Source organism: Triticum urartu, chromosome 6 (assembly GCF_003073215.2).
Source record: "Triticum urartu cultivar G1812 chromosome 6, Tu2.1, whole genome shotgun sequence".
In the NCBI taxonomy this organism is placed as follows: Eukaryota; Viridiplantae; Streptophyta; class Magnoliopsida; order Poales; family Poaceae; genus Triticum; species Triticum urartu.
The window spans coordinates 99,351,051-99,372,228 of NC_053027.1; positions in this window are offsets into that span (position 1 = coordinate 99,351,051).

A 21,178-nucleotide genomic window follows, 5' to 3' on the forward strand; every position below is an offset into this window, starting at 1 on the left:
CACACTATCAAAGCGTATATTCCAACTTCGAGAGGCTTGCACTAGTCGATAAATGGATCGCTAGATCTTGCACACTTTGTTAGCACCTTTTGGATCGACAAAACCTTCTGGTTGCATCATATACAACTCTTCTTTAAGAGATCCATTAAGGAATGCAGTTTTGACATCCATTTGCCAAATTTCATAATCATAAAATGCGGCAATTACTAACATGATTCGGACGGACTTAAGCATCACTACAGGTGAGAAAGTCTCACCGTAGTCAACTCATTGAACTTGTCGAAAACCTTTCACAACAAGTTGAGCTTTGTAGACAGTAACATTACCGTCAGTGTCAGTCTTCTTCTTAAAGATCCATTTATTCTCTATGGCTTACCGATCATCGGGCAAGTCAACCAAAGTCCACACTTTGTTCTCATACATGGATCCCATCTCAGATTTCATGGCCTCAAGCCATTTCACGGAATCTGGGCTCATCATCGCTTCCTCATAGTTCGTAGGTTCGTCATGATCAAGTAACATGACTTCTAGAACAGGATTACCGTACCACTCTAGTGTGGATCTTACTCTGGTTGACCTACGAGGTTCTGTAGTTACTTGATCAGAAGTTTCATGATCATCATCATTAGCTTCCTCACTAATTGGTGGAGGAATCACTGGAACTGATTTCTGTGATGAACTACTTTCCAATAAGGGAGCAGGTACAATTACCTCATCAAGTTCTACTTTCCTCCCACTCACTTCTTTCGACAGAAACTCCTTCTCTAGAAAGGATCCATTCTTAGCAACGGATATCTTGCCTTCAGATCTGTGATAGAAGGTGTACCCAACAGTTTCCTTTGGGTGTCCTATGAAGACACATTTCTCTGATTTGGGTTCGAGCTTATAAGGTTGAAGCTTTTACACATAAGCATCGCAGCCCCAAACTTTAAGAAACGACAACTTGGGTTTCTTGCCAAACCACAGTTCATCTGGTGTCGTCTCAACGGATTTAGATGGTGCCCTATTTAACGTGAATGCAACCGTCTCTAAAGCATAAGCCCAAAACGATAGCGGTAAATCAGTAAGAGACATCATAGATCGCACCATATCTAATAAAGTACGATTGCGACGTTCGGACACACCATTACGCTGTGGCGTTCCAGGTGGCGTGAGTTGCGAAACTATTCCGCATTGTTTCAAATGAAGATTAAACTCGTAACTCAAATATTCACCTCCACGATTAGATCGTAGAAACTTTATTTTCTTGTTACGATGATTTTCCACTTTACTCTGAAATTCTTTGAACTTTTCAAATGTTTCAGACTTGTGTTTCATCAAGTAGATATACCCATATCTGCTCAAATCATCTGTGAAGGTCAAAAAATAACGATACCCGCCGCAAGCGTCAACACGCATCAGATCGCATAGATCAGTATGTATTATTTCCAACAAGTCTGTTGCTCGCTCCATTTTTCCGGAGAACGGAGTCTTAGTCATCTTTCCCATAAGGCATGGTTCGCAAGCATCAAGTGATTCATAATCAAGTGATTCCAAAAGCCCATCAGCATGGAGTTTCTTCATGCGCTTTACACCAATATGACCTAAACGGCAATGCCACAAATAAGTTGCACTACCATTATTAAACTTATATCTTTTGGCTTCAATACTATGAATATGTGTATCACTACTATCAAGATTTAGTAAAAATAGACCACTCATCAAGGGTGCATGACCATAAAAGATATTACTCATATAAATAAAACAACCATTATTCTTTGATTTAATGAATAACCGTCTCGCATCAAACAAGATCCATATATAATGTTCATGCTTAACACTGGCACCAAATAACAATTATTCAGGTCTAAAAATAATCCCATAGGTAGATGTAGAGGTAGCGTGCCGACGACGATCACGTCGATTTTGGAACCATTTCCCACGCGCATCGTCACGTCGTCCTTAGCCAATCTTCGCTTAATCCGTAGCCCCTGTTTCGAGTTGCAAATGTGAGCAACAGAACCAGTATCAAATACCCAGGCGCTGCTATGAGCATTAGTAAGGTACACATCAATAACATGTATATCAAATATACCTTTCACTTTGCCATCCTTCTTATCTGCCAAATACTTGGGGCAGTTCTGCTTCCAGTGACCAGTCCCTTTGAAGTAGAAGCACTCAGTCTCAGGCTTAGGTCCAGGGCTTCTTCGCTTGAGTAGCAACTTGCTTGCCATTCTTCTTGAAGTTCCCCTTCTTCCCTTTGCCCTTCTTCTTGAAATTAGTGGTCTTGTTGACCATCAACACTTGATGCTCCTTCTTGATTTCTACCTCCGCAGATTTTAGCATCGCGAAGAGCTCGGGAATTGTCTTATCCATCCCTTGCATATTATAGTTCATCACGAAGCTTTTGTAGCTTGGTGGCAGTGATTGAAGAACTCTATCAATGACCCTATCAACCGAAAGATTAACTCCCAGCTAAGTCAAGTGATTGTGGTACCCAGACATTCTGAGTATGTGCTCACTAATAGAACTATTCTCCTCCATTTTGCAGCTGTAGAACTTATTGGAGACTTCATATCTCTCAATCCGGGTATTTTCTTGAAGTATCAACTTCAACTCCTGGAACATCTCATATGCCCCATGATGTTCAAAATGTCATTGAAGTCCTGATTATAAGCCTTAAAGCATGGCACACTGAACTATCAAGTAGTCATAAGCTTTGCTTTGCCAGACGTTCATAACATCTGGTGTTGCTCCTGCAGCGGGTTTGGCACCTAGCGGTGCTTCCAGGACATAATTCTTCTATGCAGCAATGAGGATAATCCTCAAGTTACAGACCCAGTTCGTGTAGTTGCTACCATCATCTTTCAACTTAGCTTTCTCTAGGAACACATTAAAATTCAATGGAACAGTAGCACGGGCCATTTATCTACAACAACATAGACATGCAAAATACTATCAGGTACTAAGTTCATGATAAATTAAAGTTCAATTAATCATATTAGTTAAGAACTCCCACTTAGATAGACATCCCTCTAATCATCTAAGTGATCACGTGATCCATATCTACTAAACCATGTCCGATCATCACGTGAGATGGAGTAGTTTTCAATGGTGAAGATCACTATGTTGATCATATCTACTATATGATTCACGCTCGACCTTTCGGTCTCAGTGTTCCGAGGCCATATCTGCATATGCTAGGCTCGTCAAGTTTAACCTGAGTATTCTACTCGTGCAAAACTGGCTTGCACCCGTTGTATGTGAACGTAGAGCTTATCACACCCGATCATCACGTGGTGTCTCGGCACGACGAACTGTAGGAACGATGGATACTCAGGGAGAAAAATTAATCCTTGAAATTTAGTGAGAGATCATCTTATAATGCTACCGCCGTACTAAGAAAAATAAGATGCATATATGATAAACATCACATGCAATCAATATAAGTGATATGATATGGCCATCATCATCTTGTGCCTTTGATCTCCATCTCCAAAGCACCGTCATGATCACCATCATCACCGGCTTGACACCTTGATCTCCATCGTAGCATCGATGTCGTCTCGCCAACTATTGCTTCAACGACTATCGCTACCGCTTAGTGATAAAGTAAAGCAATTACATGGCGATCGCATTTCATACAATAAAGCGACAACCATAAGGATCCTGCTAGTTGCCGATAACGGTTACAAAACATGATCATCTCATACAACAATTTATATCTCATCACGCCTTGACCATATCACATCACAACATGCCCTACAAAAACAAGTTAGACATCCTCTACTTTGTTGTTGCAAGTTTTACGTGGCTGCTACGGGCTTTAGCAAGAACAGTTCTTACATACACATCCAAAACCACAACGATTTTTCATCAAGTGTGCTGTTTTAACCTTCACCAAGGACCGGGCGTAATCGCACTCGATTCAACTAAAGCAGGAGAAATAGACACGCACTAGCCACCTGTGTGCGAAGCACGGCGGTATAACCAGTCTCATGAACGCGGTCATGTAATGTCGGTCTAGGCCGCTTCATCCAACAATACCGCCGAATCAAAGTATGACATGCTGGTAAGCAGTATGACTATTATCGCCCACAACTCTATGTGTTCTACTCATGTGTAACATCCCAAATTTTCAATTTGGAATGTCATACATTAGATCATCATGTGTATCATATTTTATTTTGCATTTTGGTTGATCCTAGAAATTCTACGCAACTCAATGACCCACGGAGAGAGTTGGGGATTTCGTTATTTTCATATTTGAGATTTCTCAAATTTTGAGAATAGGATCATTTGATTTTATTTATTTTATCATCAATTATTTCTATTACAAAAATATGAGAGAGGGAATAAAATGACTTTCCCAAAATAAAGAAATATTGAGGATTTAATAATAAAATCAAAGAAGATTTTATTACGGAGTTTTTTTCGGTGTTTTATTTGAATTTAGGAAAAAAATGCGTTTTTCAAAATTGCATTTAGGGCCCAAATAAATGTTCACTTTGTCGGGCTTGATTTTAGAAGCCCGGGAAAAATTTATTTCGGGATTTTTGGAGTCCGTTTAGTATTTCTTTTTATTTTTCTTATGAGCGTAATTATTTTTAAAAAAAGGAACCGACCTACGGGCCATGTCCGACTAGGACTCCCGACCCGTAGGGGCTTTATAAGCCGGCCCACCCAGGGGGGGACCCTAGCCCCGAGACCCCGCCGCCCCGCCGCGCCGCTCGCCGCCCGCAGTCGCCGCGCCGCCGCCCCGTCGTGCCGCCCGCCGGAGCCGCCGCCCCGCCCGCACGCTCGCCGAGGTTTGCCACCTCCTCGTAATACGCACCGCCCGTTTTTTTAGAAAACCGATCGGTTTTCCGTCGGTTTATTTTTCGGTTTTTTTAGTTTTTGTTTGTTATTAGATCGGTTTTTTTTCGTTCTAGGTTAAATAGCGAGCGTTCACTCGTTTGTTTGCTTAAATGAACACGTTCATCGTTTAGATCTAGATAACGAACGTTCGTTCGTTAATCCGTTCGTCGTTTTTTTTCTCGGATTAAATCCGTGATTTTTCTGATCGCGATTCCTGATCCGATTTTCGTTTTAGTATAACTTTTCGCTCGTTTATCGGAATCAGGCGATTCAAGCGCCTAGAGTTTTGTCTCGAAACCCTCTATCCATTTAACCAACTTGAACAAGATTTTGCTACTGTAAAATATTCCCAAGATCCAGATTACTAGAACGAAGTTGTTTTCTTTTGCCGTTTGTCTTTCGTTGCTTCGTTCGATTTGATTCTTTTGCCAACCGAAGTTCTTAAGTTGAACCTTCTGGTTAGATCTCTTATTTGAGTTTTACCTGTGCATTAGATGAGTACTTATTGTATGCTCGTTTGTTGTTTGCGATAGAGTATCCGGAGTGCGCCGCCTGTTACTTCGAATCGCTAGGTTTCCCGGATCATCAGCAAGGCAAGCAACACTTTGATCATACCTTTTCTACTACCCAGTTTTATTGCATTAGATCAAACCTCACACATTGCATGATTAGGATCTAATTAAATTGTGTGATGGGAAGTAGATGAGGTAGTACCTATTACCTGTTTATTATCAAACCTTTGGGAGTTACTTCTACATTTGCTTATTATGCCATGCTATGCTAGTAGACCTGGATTGGGTGAGTGAAATCCATGACAGATGTGAGATTGTTAATTAATGGTTTATCTAAGGTGGCAACTTAAACACACATCTGGGTGGATTGAGGCACCTGGGTATTCCAGGACTTGCCTGTTTTCTTTTGGACCGCTACCCAGGCTCAAAGGGATCATGAGACTATTCATACTAGAAACTTCCGTGTGCAGCCACAAGCTATTATGGGCTCTAGCATAGTTGACTAAGTTGTGCAAACTCTTATAGTGGTAGACTAGCAGATGTAGGGGATGTAGGTGGTACGGTCTACCCGATCGTAAGGTGCTAGCGCTTCTGAAAGACTATGTCTCGATCATCCGTCTTCTCAAGCACCATGTAGTGCGAGAAAACAAACGGAGGCGATCGAGTCTTGTGGGGAAAAGTGCGCAAACCTCTGCAGAGTGTAATAAACTAATCATGGTTAGCCGTGTCCCCGGTTATGGACATCTTGAGTATCTAGTACCTGGATTTTCATGTGAATCTCAACATGTTACTCTAAATTAATTTTGTTGGGTTATGTTTTATGACGATGCTTAATTGGGATTGAGAATGCTGTCAACCATTCTCAATGTTTAACAACCACCATGATAGTAATTAAATTTATTCCTTTGGAGTAGGGAAAAATTGGCTTTACGCAAAAACTGTAACCATAGAGCTTTCCACCAGCCAAATATGCATATAGTATAGCTGTTTCATTCCATTACTCTCTATGTGTTACATTGCCGGCATATTCCATGTGCTGACCCGTTTCGGGCTGCAACGTTAATGTTGCAGACTTTTCAGACGACGATTAAGGAGTTTTAGGTCGTGGTTCTATACTCAGTGATGCCGTTGGAGTTGATGGACTCACTTATCTTCCAAGTCTTCCGCTGTTATCGTTATTAGATGGCCTTAAGCCATATTTATTGTAATAAGTTCTCTTTTGAGACACTCGATGTAATAAGTGTGTGATTGCTACTCTGCTATAAATCCTCCGAGTACTGTGTGGTGTCAGCATTACTGATCCAGGGATGACACCGGAGCACAGAGATCAGACTGTTTGAGGTGTGGTCGCTACAGAGATGGTATCAGAGCACACGCTGATTGTAGGACACGACCACTAAGCTAAAAGCCCTAGATTACTATTCACTCTCTTCTCTTCTGACTTCTCATCTTTTCTACTCTTTAGGATGGCGGATGCAAGGAACAAGTTCACATAACCGGATGAAGGTACACCCTTTGGACGACACTTGAAGGAAGTCACTAGATACTTGAACATAGGAGTACCAAGCTTCACGGGAACCTACAACGCCACTTTACCTGAAGAAGAGCGCTGGATGATTCAAGTTCAAGTTCCAGGAAGGACGTTCATGCCAGTCACTGAGCCCATAGAGTTTTGATTTGATGCACCAACTTGGAGTCTAGGAAAGAGCATGGCATCTCACATCGCCATGGGACGCATTGGAGAAGTCTACCGCAAGGATCTCAAGGATACTATCTACCAGATTTGTGGGCGCCGAGATGAGCACTGGGAGATGATTAGCACCAGGAAGGATAGATCAATCGCAACTTTTATCCAGGAATTAAACCAGCACATTCAACACCAGAAGAACCAGATGTGTGCCGACATGATAGATCTGAAGAAGGCTAAGACTAGAATCAAGGAACTGGAGGAAGAACTCAAGGCTACACGTGAAGATTATGAAGAGGAAATTGAAGTGTTGGTGGAGAAGAATGACGACCTGATCAAGAAGATTGGAATATTTATGGGAGGCCCGACACCAGTAGATGAAGACGAAGAACCCAAGGAGATTAGCCCGGAAGACTACATCATCATCGACGGCACCGACTCGGAACCAGACAGTAGCGATGATGACTATGTTGATGAAGCTGGAGCAGATATCATGAAGTCAACGATTGAAGAATATTTCTAGTAGACCACCTCATCAGTAGTAGTAGTCCACCATGTAAATATAGTAGTCCGAGCACTTTTGCGATAGATAGATCGATTGTATGCCCTTGTTTGATTGAATGAAGTGAATTGTTTGCTTTTGCCTCATGTGCATATGGGTATTGTTTTCTCTTTAGACCCTCTCTATTCTCATATCTCATCTTTTCTAAACCCACAGATGCCTCCGAGACGAGACCCCGGGTTTGCTTTCCCACCGGAGCTCACCCAGTTGATCCAGCAGCAGAACACATTGATGCAGTTGCTAGTCCAGAATCAGAATCAGGGGAACAACAACAACAACCCACCACCACCACCACCTGTTGACCACTTAGCCCGTTTCCTTAGGCTGAATCCGCCGGTGTTTTCCAGTAGCACCGAGCCGATAGTAGCAGATGATTGGCTCCGCAAGACAGCTAGGGAGTTGACCACAACAGGATGCACAGATGCGGAGAAGGTGAAGTTTGCTGCACATCAGTTAGAAGGACCCGCAGCATCATGGTGGGAGAATTTCACAGCCACCTTCCCAGTCGACACTGTCACATGGGACCAGTTTCAGCAGGCTTTCCGTACTGCCCATGTTTCAGCAGGAGCTATGGCCATGAAGAAGCGTGAGTTTCGTAACTTGCGCCAAGGAGGACGGGCAGTTGGCCAGTATGTGGAGGAATTTAGTAAGTTAGCACGTTATGCCCCAGATGACGTCGCTACGGATGCAGCTAAGCAAGAGAAGTTTCTGGAAGGACTAAATGATGAGTTGAGCATGCAGTTGATGGTAGCCACTTTCAACAACTACCAGGAGTTGGTAGATCATGCTCTTATGATTGAAGGGAAGCAGCAGCAAATTGAGAATCGCAAGAGGAAGTATGGACAAGGAAAGTACACTTCAGGAGCTCAGCAGAAGCCACGTTTTACCCCTAGACCAGGAGGACATTTTCAGCATACCCATGGAGGAGGTAGCTCGCACAATCACAATGGCACCAAGAATGGTAATGGCAATGGAGGGAGCAACGGCCAGAACCGCACCAACCCTTCAACCCCAGCCAAGAAGGACTTGAGCCAAGTCACTTGCTATAAGTGTTCGAAGACCGGACATTATGCCAATGAATGTCCTGAAGGCCAAAATGGCAATAGAAGTTCTGGAAAGAAGCCGAACCCTTTCAACAGGGGACAGGTGAACCACGTTAGCGTGGAAGAGGTTGAAGCTCAGCCCGATGCAGTAATAGGTAAGTTTTTGGTTAAGTCATTTACTGCACTCGTTCTTTTTGATACTGGAGCATCGCATTCATGCATCTCAAGGGGATTTGTGGATAAGTATAACCTACCAACCCAAGCCCTTAGGTCACCCATGTTAGTAACCTCGCCCAGAGCAGAGTATGTGGCTAGTCTATGGTGTGATCGGTTACCATTAAGGATTGGTAACTATGTTTTTCCCTCAGACCTAATAGTATTGGAATCTCAAGGATTGGATGTGATATTAGGCATGGATTGGTTATCAAAGTATGAAGGGAATATTGAATGTGCTAGTAAATCAATTTTTCTTACCACCCCAGAAGGGAGAAGGATCAAGTATGTATCTCGGCATGTGCCAAAGAGGACCCAAGTAAATTGCCTAATAGGAGTTGTGTAGGAGGAAGTACCAGTGGTAAGGGATTTCCCTGATGTATTTCCAGAAGAGTTGCCAGGCATGCCACCGGATAGAGATATTGAGTTTTTGATTGAGCTATTGCCAGGCACTGGGCCAATATCAAAGAGACCATATAGGATGCCAGCAAAGGATTTGGTGGAAATTAAGAAGCAGATTAAGGAGTTACTGGATAAGGGATATATTCGCCCAAGTTCTTCGCCTTGGGGATCGCCAGTACTTCTAGTGGAGAAAAAGGATGGATCGTTAAGGATGGTTGTTGATTATCGAGGATTGAATGAAGTAACGATCAAGAACAAGTACCCGCTACCAATGATCAACGATCTGCTTGATCGATTGCAAGGAGCTAAGGTATTTTCCAAGATCGATCTGCGATCAGGATACCACCATTTGAAGATTCGAGAACAGGATATTCCGAAGACAGCTTTTACCACCAGGTATGGGATGTACGAGTATACCGTTATGTCATATGGTCTGACTAACGCACCTTCCTATTTTATGAACATGATGAACAAAGTGTTTATGGAGTTTTTGGATAAGTTCGTCGTAGTGTTCATTGATGATATCCTAGTTTATTCGAAGAATGAAGAGGAGCATAAGGAGCATTTGCGTTTGGTACTTGGGAAGCTCAGAGAACATCAATTATATGCCAAGTTCAGCAAATGTGAGTTTTGGTTGAAGGAAGTAGGATTCCGCGGACACGTTATATCTAGAGAAGGTATAGCAGTAGATCCCGCTAAAGTTGAAACCGTGACCAAGTGGGAAGCCCCAACAACAGTTGGAGAGATCCGGAGTTTTCTTGGACTCGCAGGATACTACCGGAGATTTATTGAGAATTTCTCAAAGATTGCAAAGCCTATGACAGAGTTATTAAAGAAGGATACCAAGTTCATATGGACAGAGGAGTGTGAGGCTAGTTTCCAGGAGTTGAAGAAACATTTGGTTACCTCACCAGTGTTGATTTTGCCAGACCAGACCAAAAATTATGAGGTGTACTGCGACGCTTCATGTCGAGGACTTGGAGCAGTGCTTATGAAGGAAGGGAGAGTTGATTCATATGCCTCAAGACAACTGAAGCTCCATGAGTTGAATTATGCTACGCATGATTTGGAGTTAGCAGCCGTAGTGCATGCTTTGAAAACATGGAGACATTTCCTCATTGGAAACCATTGTGAGGTGTACACGGATCATAAGAGTTTGAAGTACATTTTCACACAGAAGGAGTTGAATCTCAGACAAAGGAGATGGTTGGAGCTCATCAAAGATTATGATATGAAATTGCATTATCATCCCGGAAAGGCTAATGTAGTAGCTGACGCATTAAGCCGTAAGAGCCATGTCAATACGTTAATGATGGGAGAAATACCCAAGGAGTTAGCAGAAAATCTTCGTGAAGTATGTTTGGAAATAGTTCTAAGAGGCTATGTAGCAGCATTGGAGATTCAGTCAACTTTGATGGATAGAATCAGAGAAGCTCAGCAAACTGACAAAGAGATTGCCGCTATAAAGGAGAAACTGAGCAAAGGAAAAGCTAAAGGATTTCGTGAGGATGAACACGACACCCTATGGTTTGAAGACCGTGTTTACGTGCCCAACGACCCGGAGATCAGGAAGTTGATTTTGCAAGAGGCACACGATTCACCATATTCAATTCACCTAGGAAATACCAAGATGTATTTGGATCTGAAGGATATTTTCTGGTGGACCGGAATGAAGAAGGATATAGCGGAGTATGTAGCCGTTTGTGATGTATGTCAGAGAGTAAAGGCAGAGCATCAGAAGCCAGTAGGATTGTTACAACCATTGCCGATACCTGAATGGAAGTGGGATAAGCTAGGCATGGATTTTATCACGGGATTGCCCAGGACTCGTTCAGGCTATGACTCAATTTGGGTTGTAGTTGATCGATTGACGAAAGTAGCTCATTTCATCCCAGTAAAGACCACTTACACCAGTGCTAAGTTGGCAAAGATATACATGACCAGGATCGTATGTCTGCATGGAGTTCCAAGGAGTATCGTATCCGATAGAGGAACCCAGTTTACCTCAAAGTTCTGGAAGCAGTTGCACGAAACTTTGGGTACCAGGCTAGAATTTAGTACAACTTTTCATCCACAGATAGATGGACAGACCGAGAGAGTCAATCAGATTTTGGAGGATATGCTGAGAGCTTGTGCGCTAGATTACGGATCTAGATGGGACGATAATTTTCCATATGCAGAGTTCTCTTACAACAACAGTTACCAATCCAGTTTAAAGATGGCCCCTTTCGAAGCCTTGTACGGAAGGAGGTGTAGGACACCGTTGTCATGGGACGAAGTTGGAGACCATCAGTTGTTTGGTCCTGACTTGATTAAAGAGTCTGAACAGAAGGTGAAGTTGATTCGCGATAGGCTCAAGGTAGCCCAGTCTAGACAGAAAAGTTATGCAGATTCTAAACGCAAGGAGACAGTTTACGAAGTTGGAGATAGAGCTTATCTTCGAGTATCTCCACTTCGGGGAACAAAGCGTTTTGGAGTTAAAGGGAAGTTAGCACCACGATTTGTAGGACCATATCGAGTTTTGGAACGTATGGGGGAAGTGGCCTACAAGTTGGAATTGCCCGAAGGATTGTCAGGAGTTCATGATGTGTTCCATGTTTCTCAGCTGAAGAAGTGTCACGCGGAGATGGCTGACATACCATTGAGAGATATAGTGCCTTTGGAAACTATACAGTTGGATAATGATTTGACCTATGAGGAGAAGCCAGTCAAGATTCTCGAGTTTGCCAACCGAGTTACTCGCAGCAAGGTTATCAAGTTTTGCAAAGTTCAGTGGAGCCACCACTCAGAGGATGAAGCCACCTGGGAGCGAGAGGAAGATTTGTTCAAAGACCACCCTCACCTATTTTCTAGCCAACCCGAATCTCGAGGGCGAGATTCATCTTAAGGGGGTAGGTTTGTAACATCCCAAATTTTCAATTTGGAATGTTATACATTAGATCATCATGCATATCATATTTTATTTTGCATTTTGGTTGATCCTAGAAATTCTACGCAACTCAATGACCCACGGAGAGAGTTGGGGATTTCGTTATTTTCATATTTGAGATTTCTCAAATTTTGAGAATAGGATCATTTGATTTTATTTATTTTATCATCAATTATTTCTATTACAAAAATATGAGAGAGGGAATAAAATGACTTTCCCAAAATAAAGAAATATTGAGGATTTAATAATAAAATCAAATAATATTTTATTACGGAGTTTTTTCGGTGTTTTATTTGAATTTAGGAAAAAAATGCGTTTTTCAAAATTGCATTTAGGGCCCAAATAAATGTTCACTTTGTCGGGCTTGATTTTAGAAGCCCGGGAAAAATTTATTTCGGGATTTTTGGAGTCCGTTTAGTATTTCTTTTTATTTTTCTTCTGAGCGTAATTATTGAAAAAAAGGAACCGACCTACGGGCCGTGTCCGACTAGGACTCCCGGCCCGTAGGGGCTTTATAAGCCAGCCCACACGGGGGGGGGGACCCTAGCCCCGAGACCCGCCCCAGCCCCGCACCCGCGCCGCGCCGCCCGCCGTCGCCGCCCCGCCGTGCCGCCCGCCGGAGCCGCCGCCCCGCCCGCACGCTCGCCGAGGTTCGCCGCCGCCTCGTAATCCGCGCCACCCATTTTTTTAGAAAACCGATCGGTTTTCCGTCGGTTTATTTTTCGGTTTTTTTAGTTTTCGTTTTTTTATTAGATCGGTTTTTTTTCGGTTTAAACGAACACGTTCATCGTTTAGATCTGGATAACGAACGTTTGTTCGTTAATCCGTTCGTCATTTTTTTTCTCGGATTAAATCCGCGATTTTTTTGATCGCGATTCCTGATCCGATTTTCGTTTTAGTATAACTTTTCGCTCGTTTATCGGAATCAGGCGATTCAAGCGCCTAGAGTTTCGTCTCGAAACCCTCTATCCGTTTAACCAACTTAAACAAGATTTTGCTACTGTAAAATTTGCCCTAGATCCAGATTACTAGAACGAAGTTGTTTTCTTTCGCCGTTTGTCTTTCGTTGCTTCGTTCGATTTGATTCTTTTGCCAACCGGAGTTCTTAAGTTGAACCTTCTGGTTAGATCTCTTATTTGAGTTTTACCTGTGCATTAGATGAGTACTTATTGTATGCTCGTTTGTTGTTTGCGATAGAGTATCCGGAGTGCGCCGCCTGTTACTTCGAATCGCTAGGTTTCCCGGATCATCAGCAAGGCAAGTAACACTTTGATCATACCTTTTCTACTACCCAGTTTTATTGCATTAGATCAAACCTCACACATTGCATGATTAGGATCTAATTAAATTGTGGGATGGGAAGTATATGAGGTAGTACCTATTACTTGTTTATTATCAAACCTTTGGGAGTTACTTCTACGTTTGCTTATTATGCCATGCTATGCTAGTAGACCTGGATTGGGTGAGTGAAATCCATGACAGATGTGAGATTGTTAATTAATGGTTTATCTAAGGTGGCAACTTAAACACACATCTGGGTGGATTGAGGCACCTGGGTATTCTAGGACTTGCCTGTTTTCTTTTGGACCGCCACCCAGGCTCAAAGGGATCATGAGACTATTCATACTAGAAACTTCCGTGTGCAGCCACAAGCTATTATGGGCTCTAGCATAGTTGACTAAGTTGTGCAAACTCTTACAGTGGTAGACTAGCAGATGTAGGGGATGTAGGTGGTACGGTCTACCCGATCGTAAGGTGCTAGCGCTTCTGAAAGACTATGTCTCGGTCATCCGTCTTCTCAAACACCATGTAGTGCGAGAAAACAAACGGAGGAGATCGAGTCTTGTGGGGAAAAGTGCACAAACCTCTGTAGAGTGTAATAAACTAATCATGGTTAGCCGTGTCCCCGGTTATGGACATCTTGAGTATCTAGTACCTGGATTTTCATGTGAATCTCAACATGTTACTCTAAATTAATTTTGTTGGGTTATGTTTTATGACGATGCTTAATTGGGATTGAGAATGCTGTCAACCATTCTCAATGTTTAACAACCACCATGATAGTAATTAAATTTATTCCTTTGGAGTAGGGAAAAATTGGCTTTACGTAAAAACTATAACCATAGAGCTTTCCACCAGCCAAATATGCATATAGTATAGCTGTTTCATTCCATTACTCTCTATGTGTTACATTGCCAGCATATTCCATGTGCTGACCCATTTCGGGCTGCAACGTTAATGTTGCAGACTTTTCAGACGACGATTAAGGAGTTTTAGGTCGTGGTTCTATACTCAGTGATGCCGTTGGAGTTGATGGACTCACTTATCTTCCAAGTCTTCCGCTGTTATCGTTATTAGATGGCCTTAAGCCATATTTATTGTAATAAGTTCTCTTTTGAGACACTCGATGTAATAAGTGTGTGATTGCTACTCTGCTATAAATCCTCCGAGTACTGTGTGGTGTCAGCATTACTGATCCAGGGATGACACCGGAGCACAGAGATCAGACTGTTTGAGGTCTGGTCGCTACATTATGCAAATAACATCTACACATAGACCTGGCTCGGATGCCACTGTTGGGGAACGTAGTATTTTAACAGTTACCTACGATCATGCAAGATCTAACTAGGAGAAGCATAGCAACAAGCGGCGAGAGTGTGTCCACGTACCCTCGTAGACCGAAAGTGGAAGCATTTAGTAACGCGGTTGATGTAGTCGAACGTCTTCGCGATCCAACCGATCAAGTACCGAACGCATGGCACCTCCGCGATCTGCACACATTCAGCTCGGTGACGTCCCTCGAACTCTAGATCCAGCTGAGGCCGAGGGAGAGTTTCGTCAGCACGACGACGTGGTGACGGTGATGATGAAGTTACTGACGCAGGGCTTCACCTAAGCACTACGACAATATGACCGAGGTGGAAAACTGTGGAGGGGGCATCACACACGGCTAAGAAACCAACTTGTGTGTCTATGGGGTGCCCCCTCCCCCGTATATAAAGGAGGGGAGGAGGGGGCCAGCCGGACACAAGGGGCGCACCCAAAGAGGGGGAATCCTACTCCTACTAGGAGTAGGTTCCCCCTTTCCTAGTCCAACAAAGAGGGGAAGGAAGGAGGAAGGGGAGAGAAGGAAGGAGGGGGGGCGCCGCCCCCATCCCTTGTACAATTCGGACCGGAGGGCGCGTGCCACCTCCTGGCCGGCCCTCTCTGCTCTAAGGCCCATGGTGGCCCATTAACTTCCCCCCCCCCCCGGGGGGGGGGGTGTTCCGGTAACCCTCCGGTACTCCAGTTTTATCCCTAACTCTCCGGAACACTTCCGGTGTCCGAACAACATGGTCCAATATATCAATCTTCATGTCTCGACCATTTCGAGACTCCTCGTCATGTCCGTGATCTCATCCGGGACTCCGAACAACCTTATGTACATCAAATCACACAAACTCATAATACCAATCGTCATCGAACGTTTAAGCGTGCGGACCCTATGGGTTCGAGAACTATGTAGACATGACCGAGACACTTCTCCGGTCAATAACCAACAGCGGAACCTGGATGCTCATATTGGTTCCTACATATTCTACGAAGATCTTTATTAGTCAAACCGCACAACAACATACGTTGTTCCCTTTGTCATTGGTATGTTACTTGCCCGAGATTCGATCGTCGGTATCATCATACCTAGTTCAATCTCGTTACCAGCAAGTCTCTTTACTCGTTCCGTAGTGCATCATCCCGCAACTAACTCATTAGTCACATTGCTTGCAAGGCTTATAGTGATGTGCATTACCGAGAGGGCCCAGAGATACCTCTCCGACAATCGGAGTGACAAATCCTAATGTCGATCTGTGCCAACTCAACAAACACCATCGTAGACACCTATAGAGCATCTTTATATTCACCCAGTTACACTATGAAGTTTGATAGCACACTAAGTGTTCCTCCAGTATTCGGGAGTTGCATAATCTCATAGTCATAGGAACATGTATAAGTCATGAAGAAAGCAATATCAATAAACTAAACGATCATAGTGCTAAGCTAACGGATGGTTCTTGTCCATCACATCATTCTATAATGATGTGATCCCATTCATCAAATGACAACACATGTCTATGGCTAGGAAACTTAACCATCTTTGATTAACGAGCTAGTCTAGTAGAGGCATACTAGGGGCACTCTGTTTGTCTATGTATTCACACATGTACTAAGTTTCCGGTTAATACAATTCTAGCATGAATAATAAACATTTATCATGGTATAAGGAAATATAAATAACAACTTTATTATTTCCTCTAGGACATATTTCCTTCAACTTGGTGTTGTTGCAGTTGTGTAATGGGGTAGCTAACTATATGCCTGTATGGTGTAACTGAGTGTTGAAGCTATATGATGTTGTACTCTGATGTATTTCAATTATGAAATCATGCTTCCTTAATACGAAAATGAAATATATAGTGTGCTTAATATGAAATGTCAATTTGATTAATAAATGAAATATTAATAATAGGACAATTAGCATGCTAATGGGATTTTTCTATTGCAAATGGTTATTGACAAAACACTATGGGCGATGACCTCAGACAACGCACATGGTTTCGAGGAAGAAAACATGTTGGATCAATGAACAATCACACACAAATTCCTCTTGAAAACTGTTTGCACTAGGCCACCTTGCACAAACATTCCACATAAAAAGTGTGTGTGATGGACAACCTATGCTACATAGTTTCTTCTACGTACCGTGTGTGATGCATTCGACACAAACGATAAAATTGGTAGTATCGTCTGCAATGGCAACACTATCACAAACGATTTAATGGGGAAAATTGTGTGTGATGTACGTGCGAACAGAAAAGTTTTCCCTGGATTGATTGTGTGGGATGTACATATAAACGGGAACATACTTCTTGGACTGACCGTGTAGGATGTACATACGAATGGAAACGTATTCCTTGGATTGACTGTGTGGAATGCACATACGAACTAAAACGTTTGTCTGGGACTGATTGTGTGCGATGTACTTACGGCCATAACTGATTGGGCTCGTATAATCATATTTGATCACTCGCCCATCGCACACGAGCTCATTTTTCCCAGCATCTGTGACTGGAGGGCCTATCCCCGATGGTTTCTGGGTCAAGTGGGAAGGACCCCCTATCGCCCACACTCACTAGACGACGATTCAAAATGCCGTCGCATAAAGGGGTTAAAAACCGTTTGTATAGAAGCTCGTGGTAATAGTGGATCTTCACAAAGTAGGCGATCTCCTCGCCCTTACAAATTCCTTGGTTCAACTGCACAATCTTGGAGGCTCCCAAGTGACAGCTAACCAATCTAGGAGACACCACTTTCCAAAAGGTAATGGACGGTGTTGTTGATGATGAACTCCTGTGTCTTGTGCTTCAAATGATATTCCCCCCAACACTCAAACACTCTCTCACAGTTTTGACTTTGGTAGGAGAGGGGATTGAATGGAAAATAACTTCGGGAAGTCTAGAAATCAAGGTTCAAATGGTTGGATTGGAATCTCTTGATCTCAACACATTAGTAGGGGTGGTTCTCTTCTCAGAAAATGTGTAGTGGAAGTTGTGTTTCATTCTGATGGCTCTCTTAGAGAGTAGGTGGTGGTGGAGGGGTATAAATAGGCAGCACCAAAAATCCAACCATTACAAGTCTTCGACCCAACTCAGTGACACCGACATGAAAATCTCGGTGAGACTGATTAGTGCAAAAGACTTAACCGTTAGGCTTTTCAGTGAGACCGATCATACCAACTCGGTGGGACCGATGTGCGATGGCTAGGGCAAGACCTCGTTTCGAAAATTCTAGTTGGTTCATCTCGGTGATTCCCAAATGAAGCAATGATACGTCTCCAACATATCTATAATTTTTGATTGTTCCATGATATTATATTATCTATTTTGGATGTTAATGGGCTTATTTATACACTTTTATGTTATTTTTTGGGACTAACCTACTAACCCAAGGCCCAGTACAAATTGCTGTTTTTTTGCCTATTTCAGTGTTTCACTGAAAAGGAATATCAAACGGAATCCAAATGGAATAAAACCTTCGGGAGAGTTATTTTGGGAACAAACGTGATCCAGGGAACTTGGACTGGACGTCAAGCAACCAACGAGGAGGCCACGAGGCAAGGGGTGCGCCTACCCCCTGGGCGCGCTCTCCCCCCTCGTGGGCCCCTCGTGGCTCCACCGACCTACTTCTTCCTCCTATATATATATTTGATACGTCTCCAATGTATCTATAATTTTTAATTGCTCCATGCTATATTATCTACTGTTTTGGACATTATTGGGCTTTATTATCCACTTTTATATTATTTTTGGGACTAACCTATTAACCGGAGGCCCAGCCCAGAATTGCCGTTTTTGCCTGTTTTAGGGTTTCGAAGAAAAGGAATATCAAACGGAGTCCAAACGGAATGAAACCATCGGGAACGTGATTTTCTCACCGAATACAACTCAGGAGACTTGGACCCTACGTCAAGCCAACTAACAGGAGGCCACGAGGTAGGGGGGCGCGCCTGCCCCCCCCCCACACGCGCCCTCCACCCTCGTGGGCCCCCTGTTGCTCCACCGACGTACTTCTTCCTCCTATATATATCCACGTACCCCCAAACGATCAGAACAGGAGCCAAAACCCTAATTCCACCGCCGTAACTTTCGGTATCCACGAGATCCCATCTTGGGGCTTGTTCCGGAGCTCCGCCGGAGGGGGCATCGATCACTGAGGGCTTCTACATCAACACCATAGCCTCTCCGATGAAGTGTGAGTAGTTTACTTCAGACCTACGGGTCCATAGTTAGTAGCTAGATGGCTTGTTCTCTCTTTTTGGATCTCAATACAATGTTCTCCCCCTCTCTTGTGGAGATCTATTCGATGTAATCTTCTTTTTGCGGTGTGTTTGTTGAGACCGGTGAATTGTGGGTTTATGATCAAGTCTATCTATGAATAATATTTGAATCTTCTCTGAATTCTTTTATGTATGATTGGTTATCTGTGCAAGTCTCTTCGAATTATCAGTTTGGTTTGGCCTACTAGATTGATCTTTCTTGCAATGGGAGAAGTGCTTAGCTTTGGGTTCAATCTTGCGGTGTCCTTTCCCGGTGACAATAAGGGCAGCAAGGCACATATTGTATTGTTGCCATCGAGGATAACAAGATGGGGTTTTCTTCATATTGCATGAGTCTATCCCTCTACATCATACCATCTTGCTTAAGGCGTTACTCTGTTTTTAACTTAATACTCTAAATGCATGCTGGATAGCGGTCGATGAGTGGAGTAATAGTAGTAGATGCAGGCAGGAGTCGGTCTACTTGTCTCGGACGTGATGCCTATATACATGATCATACCTAGATATTCTCATAACTATGCTCAATTTTGTCAATTGCTCAACAATAATTTGTTCACCCACCGTAGAATACTTATGCTCTCGAGAGAAGCCACTAGTGAAACCTATGGCCCCCGGGTCTATCTTTATCATATTAATCTCCTACTACTTAGTTATTTACTTTTCTATTTACTTTGCCTTTATTTTACTTTGCATCTTTATCATAAAAATAGCAAAAATATTATCTTATCATATCTATCAGATATCACTCTCGTAAGTGGCCCTATAGGGATTGACAACCCCTATTTACGTTGGTTGCGAGAATTTATTTGTTTTGTGCAGGTACGAGGGACTCGCGCGTAGCCTCCTACTGGATTGATACCTTGGTTCTCAAAAACTAAGGGAAATACTTACGCTACTTTGCTGCATCATCCCTTCCTCTTCGGGGAAAACCAACGTAGTGCTAAAAGAGGTAGCAAGAAGGATTTCTGGCACCGTTGCCGGGGAGGTCTACGCAAAAGTCAACATACCAAGTACCCATCACATACCCTTATCTCCCGCATTACATTATTTGCCATTTTCCTCTCGTTTTCCTCTCCCCCCAATTCACCCTTGCTGTTTTATTCGCCCTCTCTCTCTATCCTCCCTCTCTTTCTCTATTTGCCCCTTTTTGTCCGCTTGCTTTTTGTTTGCTTCTGTGTTAGTTTGCTTGTTTGTCGCGATGGCTCAAGATAATACTAAATTGTGTGACTTCACCAATACCAACAACAGTGATTTTATTAGCACTCCGATTGCTCCTCTTACCGATGCTGAATCTTGTGAATTAATACTGCTTTGCTGAATCTTGTCATGAAAGATCCGTTCTCTGGCCTTCCTAGTGAAGATGCCGCTACCCATCTAAATAGCTTCATTGATTTGTGTGACATGCAAAAGAAGAAAGATGTGGATAATGATATTGTTAAATTGAAGCCATTTCCTTTTTCGCTTAGAGATCGTGCTAAAGCTTGGTTTTCGTCTTTGCCTAAAAATAGTATTGATTCATGGAATAAGTGCAAAGATGCTTTTATCTCTAAGTATTTTCCTCTCGCTAAAATCATCTCTCTTAGAAACGATATTATGAACTTTAAGCAACTTGATCATGAACATGTTGCACAAGCTTGGGAGAGAATGAAATTAATGATACATAATTGCCCTACTCATGGTTTAAATTTGTGGATGATTATACCAAAATTTTATGCCGGATTGAATTTTGCTTCTAGAAATCTTTTGGATTCGGCCGCGGGAGGCACTTTTATGGAAATCACCTTAGGAGAAGCTACTAACTCCTAGATAATATTATGGTTAATTATTCTCAATGGCATACTGAAAGATCTACTAATAAAAAGGTGCATGCGATAGAAGAAATTAATGTTTTGAGTGGAAAGATGGATGAACTTATGAAATTATTTGCTAATGAGAGTGTTTCTTCTGATCCTAATGATATGCCCTTGTCTACTTTGATTGGGAATAATAATGAATCTATGGATGTGAATTTTGTTGGTAGGAACAATTTTGGTAACAATGCGTATAGAGGAAATTTCAATCCTAGGCCTTATCCTAGTAATCCCTCTAATAATTATGGTAATTCCTACAACAATTCTTATGGA